This window comes from Perognathus longimembris, chromosome 2 (genome assembly GCF_023159225.1).
Source record: "Perognathus longimembris pacificus isolate PPM17 chromosome 2, ASM2315922v1, whole genome shotgun sequence".
Classification (NCBI taxonomy): Eukaryota; Metazoa; Chordata; class Mammalia; order Rodentia; family Heteromyidae; genus Perognathus; species Perognathus longimembris.
In genome coordinates this window covers 135,285,260-135,291,859 of record NC_063162.1, presented here as the reverse complement: position 1 = coordinate 135,291,859, position 6,600 = coordinate 135,285,260, and positions in this window count along the sequence as shown.

The window sequence follows — 6,600 nt, the reverse complement described above, 5'->3', positions numbered from 1 at the left end:
CAAGCCAGCCTGGGCAGGAACGTCCATGAGCCTCTTATCTTAAATGAATCACAGAAGAAAGTGGCAAGTGCCTCTGTGGCTCAGGTGGTAGAGTGCTATCCTTGAGCAAATGAAGCTCAGGGATAACCCTGGCCCAGAGTTTAACTCCAGGATTGGCAAAAAAGAAAAGAAAAGGAAAAGGAAAGGTATGACTGAAGCAGGACTAAAGAAGTCCCAAATGAGCCTGATGCAGTTGGCCTGTAATCCTAGCTATTCATGAGGCTAAGATCTGAGGATCATGGTTCAAAGCCAGCCCAGATAGGGAAGTCTGCAAGACTGTCATCTTCAAAAAGCTGGAAGTGGAGCTTTGGCTCAAGTGGTAGAACTAAAATAGCCTTGAGTGAGAAAACTAAGAGATGGGGCTTAGGCCCTTAGTTCAAGCCCCAGTATTGGCACACACATACAAAAAGTTCCAATGACTATTCATCAAAGGGAATAGTAAGAATGAGAAGGGGGCTGGGAATATGGCCTAGTGGCAAGAGTGCTTGCCTTGTATTCATGAAGCCCTGGGTTCGATTCCCTGGCACCACATATATAGAAAACGGCCAGAAGTGGCGCTGTGGCTCAAGTGGCAGAGTGCTAGCCTTGAGCAAAAAGAAGCCAGGGACAGTGCTCAGTCCCCAAGTCTAAGGCCCAGGACTGGGAAAAACAAAAACAAACAAACAAAAGAATGAGAAGGGACTAGAGAGAGTGGTACATTCTCAGGATGAGGTCAGTCCAAAAAGGTAAACCTACAGGGAACACATAGCTGGCAAATTTGAGTAGGGACTGGAAGGTCTTGACAATCTGAGGAGCCAGAGCTGAGGGCAATATGAATATGGATGGCCATGGAAGATTCCTAATGGTTGTGCCTATGTGAGACGAAGAATGTGGTTGGTTCTTTCAGGAAGGGACATTTTCTCCCTGGTGTTAATTGCAAACAGGTTGCTTCTGGAAGTACTATTTCAAAAAGTGTTTTCAGGGGTTGGAGGCACTCAGATGGTGAGTGCTAGTCAGTGAACAAAAGAGGTACTGAGTTTGAGTCCCAGTCTCAGACATAAACAATTATTTTTAAAAACCTTTTAAAAATACCTCCTTGAAACCAAGAACTGTGCTAGGTGCTAGTTAACCTGTGATGAGTCATCTCTGCCATCAAGGAACCTCAGGGAAGGGTAATGGAAACAAACCACATACACACACACACACACACACTTAAGGGGGTAGGTACTAGTTTTGAAATCAGACTTGCACTTGTTAGGTAGGTTCTCTACCACTTGAGGAATATCACTACCCCCTTCCTTCCCCCCCCGCCCTTTTTTGGAGTTAATCTGGTTTTCAGGACAGATTGCCATTGACAAAAGTCAAACGGAATCTTCCTACCTTCAGTCTCCTATAGAGCCCAGATCACAATCCCATACATTCACACTGGGCTTATTGATTGGGCTGGAAGTCTTTCTGCCCAGGCTTTTATTAAACTTCCTGATCAATCTTCCTTTGGTGTAGCTAGGATTACAGGCAAGGCACTATGCCTGGCCAACAAAAGATTCTAGAAGTAGGAAAAAAATGTATAAAAGTAGAAAATTTGTATTTATCAATTAAAAAGAAAATATACATGATTTTATTTTAAGTTGGAGTTGGTGATGCACACCTGTAATTCTAGCAACCCAGAAGGCTGAGATCAGGAAGATTGTGATTGGTGGCCATCTCAGGGGAAAAAACTCAAAAGCAATAGCTGAGCATGGTGGTACATGCAACAGGCAAAAGTATAAAATAGGAGGATCACTGTTTTGGCATGCAAGGGCAGAAAGCATGACCCTGTCTCAAAATAATGAGTATAAAAAAGGATTAATCAGTAAAATGCCTGCATAGCAATCAAGAAACCCTGAGTTCAAACCCCATATTGCCAAGTAACTAAAGATGGAAATGTAGTAGACCTTTGCTGTCAGTGAGTATATCGTTTCCAAGAAACTGCCTTGAGGAAAAATTGCAAATGCTGAAGATGCGTAGATTTTAGGAGGGGGACAAAAAGGCAGGTTAGGTCCCATGGGAATCCTAGAGTTAGAATAGGCAGCAGAGGAAAAGAACTTAGGGGTGGAACTCTTAAGAAATGGTGCCCATGTTGAGTGCGGTGGCTCATGCTTGCAATCCTAGCTACTCAGAAGACTGAGACCTGAACATCGTGGTTCGAAGCCATCCTGGCCAGGAAAGTCCAATTAACCCACCCAAAAAGTTGGAAGTGGAGTTGTGACTCAATTGGTAAAGCACTAGTCTTGAGCAGAAAAGCTAAGGGGTAGTGCTCAGGCCTTGAGTTTGAGCCCTAGTACCAACACCAAAAAAGCAGAAAGGAGGTGGAGGGGGGAAGAAATGGTGCTCTCAACCTGCACACCTGTCCATCTAGCCCTGAGAACTGTGTCTGAGCACAGCATTGAAGGACTTCTTGTGGCAGGCATTATCGTGTCAACCACAAAAGGCTTCTGTTCTCCAAATGTCTTAGCTCTTCTCATGTGGTGATATCAAATACACCACAAATGAGTGTATTGCATCCTGTGTGCCAGGTCCCATTTTAGGCTCGCTCTGTGGATGCAGCAGGATTAAGCTCTGTTGTGGTATCCTCTGTTTTGTAGGGACAGGTGAGAAGACACTGGAAGTAATTTAAATAGCAAAAGGGAAGACCGATATGTGCTCAAGAGTAAAACAAGATAGAGAAAGAGAACAGGGAATGATGAGACTATTGGGGGTGATGTTGCCATCTTAAAGGGGTAGCTAGGATAAGTGTGAGCACAGAAATGGAGAGACAAAGGGTGAACAAATTCAGCAGTGGTACTCACTCATTAGATACTATGTTGAAAATGAACTATACAACTTGTGGTTGGGGATGGGAGGGGAAAACTAGGAAGGGGAGGGATAACATTGTCCAAAAAGAAATGTACTCATTGCCTGACATATAACTGTAACCCCTCTGTACATTATCTTTATAATAACAATAAAAAGATTCACAAAATAAAGGTAATTAGGAGCCATGCACTTGGGAAAAGGGGAGGGGAAGAGAGGGAAGGGGAGAGGAAAAAATGATCAGGGTAGCTAGGAAGGGCTCACGAGAGAGGAACCCTGGGCAAATGTATAAATATGGTGAAGAACATTCTGAGAAAAGGGAACAGCAAAGGCAAAGGCCTGGAGCTGAGAGCATGTTTTGGAGTTGGGAGCAGATTTAGCTCTATGAGGAGAGGAGGAGATGACATATGTTCAGAGAGATAGCAGGGATGTAGGGGAAGGGCGGAGGCCACCATGTAGGGCCTCACACCATTGCAAGGACTCTTAGTTTTTACTGTGAGATGGTATGGAAGACATTAGCTATTTACCAAACTGGTTCTCTTCATCCTGCTAATGAAGATGACATTTCCCAACAGCCCCTTGCAGTGTGATTTAGCTATGACCAAGGAAGACCACAGATATGATGTCCACTTCTTTCAGTACTGACCACACAATCTGTCATATGTAATTTTCGATGACCACCCTATAAATCATGTATTGCAAGCAGCAGAGCCATAGGATAGAAGGGATCCAAATTTCTGCTAAAAGTATCATTTACTTACCACAAACACCAATTTCAGACTTTTTGTTGGTCAGTAATAAAACTTCTGTCTGTTGTTTTATGCTACTTGATGTAGTAAAGTTTACCTTTTACAGAGTTAGCATTACCCGAATGTAGATAGGAACACTTAGGAAGATTTTGAACGGAGAAGGGTAAGGTTTGAAGCAGGAAGGGCATTAGACTTTTTCAACAATCAAGGCGAGAGGTGATCATGGTTTAGGTAGTAGCAATGAAAGTAGTGAGCAGTGTCAGATTCTGAATATATTTCAAAAGTCATTTAAAATGATGGCGTTGGAAATAGGTGTAGAGGGGGGAGGATAACTTAATTTCAAGGTTCTGAACAAATAGAATTAATTTTGGCATGGATTAGGGTGAAATAAAGATCCCAAGTGGACTTCTAGGGTTCATAGTGATCTGAACTAGACCTGTAGCTTTTGGAGTAATTGGCACATATATGGGATGAAGTCCATGAGTTTTACTGGTAGAGGACGTTTTTGTCTGGAACTCCACTGGGTATCTGATAACTTCCATTCTTGGGCTGTACCACCTGAGCCATACTTCCAACCCCTAAGCGTTGGGACATTTCCATGCCTGTATGCAATATATTCCAATCAATTCCTGACCCTTTTCCCTCTTTCCTAATACAGTTTCAGGAGGTTCCATTGTTCTATTTTTATACTTGCCCAAAATTATCTCAACAGTAATTTCCTCATTAGCCTTTAACTCTCATTAGCCAACTCCCTTTCGAATGCAGACTCTCAAGAGAGCCAAATTTCTTCTCTCTTATTCTCACTTGGGCCCTGTAATCAGATTTTTTTTGCACACTCTCACACTGAACCTTCTGCAGTGCTAGAGCCTGCAGCCTAAGTTCTGGCCCACTGTCAACAGCATAGTCTTTATATGGTTATCCCCTTCTCCTGGAAATATTTGGTTTCTAAGATTCTCCTGGCCTTCCTCCCCTCTAGTTTTCATTTCAGTGCTTTTGTTGATTTATTATCAACACTTGTCCATCATCTTTTTTAAAATTTATTTATTAATTGAACACAATTTTTTTGGACAGGGTGTTGTACAAAAAGGGTACAGTTACATAGTAGGGGAGTGTGTACATTTCTTGTGATATCTTACGCCTTGTTTTTCTTTCCCTTCTCTAGGTCAGGTAGACATATATACAATATACAATGTATCAAGAACATATACAGTAGCCACGTGGCCGCGCCCAAGAAAATTCGCCTAGGGCTTTAAATGCAATGTCGATATTAGACAATATGTCGACAGTAGTCTTATATGAACGTACATACATAGATTTTGAGCTATTGTATTCCCCTGAGAGGTCAATTTTTGACCTTTATGTGTTGAGTAATTGTTTGATTTTAGTTACATACTGTTGGGTCGCTGCCCCAATCCTGTGGGAAATACTATTTGACAAGCAGTTTTTGGTTTCACAGACTTGGTCTCTACTGTCTGTCCGTCTCCCTTTGTTAGCAGTCATATATCAGGGAGATCATGCCCCTTTGTTTTCTGTGTTCTAGGCTTGTCTCGCTCAACATTATTTGTTCGAGTTCTGACCATTTCCCTGCGAATAACAATATTTCACCATTCCTAATCGCTATGTAGTATTCCATTGTGTATAGGTACCATATTTTTTGGATCCATTCATCTGTGGAGGGGCATCTGGGTTGTTTCCATATTTTGGCTATTGTGAATTGTGCCGCAATAAACATGGAAGTACAAATGTCTTTTTGATATCTTGGGGTTTGCTGTTTAGGATAGATGCCTAGGAGTGGTATGGCTGGGTCATAGGGTAGGTCTATATTGAGCTTTTTGAGAAACCTCTATATTGTTCTCCAAAGTGGTTGTACTAATTTGCACTCCCACCAACAATGGAGAAGGGTTCCTCTTTCCCCGCACCCCCTCCAGCATTTGTTGTTGCCTGAGTTCAGAGTATAGGCCATTCTAACTGGGGTGAGGTGGTATCACAGGGTTGTTTTTATTTGCATTTCCTTTACTACCAGGGATGTTGAACATTTCCTCATATGTTTCTTTGCCATTTTTATTTCTTCTCTTGTGAAGTCTCTCTTTAGCTCCTTTGCCCATTTCCTAATTGGTTTATTGGGCTTGGAGGGGCTTAGTTTTTTGAGTTCTCTGTAGATTTGTCCATCATCTTTGAGAATTAGAAATTTCTAGGTTTAGTCCTTGGATTTCTTCTAATAATCCGCTCCAACCATTTTTGTCTAAAAACCACTTGAGGACCTTCCTAGTGTATCTTAGTGTGTGCATGAGTGTGTATGTGTATGGGGGTGGCAGGCAGTGGAGCCCTGAGGCTTGAACTCCTGAGGAACTGTCCCTGAACTATTTTGCTCAAGGCTAGTGCTGTACCACTTGAGCAACAGGTCCACTTCTGGCTTTCTTGTAGTTAGTTGGAGATAAGATTCTCATGGACTTCCCTGCCTGGGCTTTGAACTGTGATCTTCAGATATCAGCCTCCCGAGTCAGGATTACAGATGTGAATCACTGGCATATGGCTCCCAATATATCTTAAAACAGAGCAAACAAACAAACACAAAACAACAACAACAAAAAACTCCAATGGAAGTTGGCCAGCTGTTCTGTAACATGCAGAGTCTGGATTTTATTGAATGTGAAATATTGCGCAATTTAAACCAAGAGGCCAGTCCATGGGCCACCTGGTAGACACTGTTTAATAAACACTAAATTGTAAAACTTGGGATCCTCAGTTTTACTTGTATTTTTGAGCCTGTGTATTCTTCTCTGAAGCAAACAAGGCTAAGCATTAAGCTTAAATCAGAGTAGAGAGTCTGCTGGACACTGTTGGCTCACACCTGTAATCCTAGCTACTCAGGAGGCTGAGATCTGGAGATTATGGTTCAAAGCCAGCCTGGGCAGGAAACTTGATGAAACATTTATCTCCAATTAACCACCAAAAACCAGAAGTGCATCCGTGGTTAACGTGGTAGAGCACTAGTCTTGAG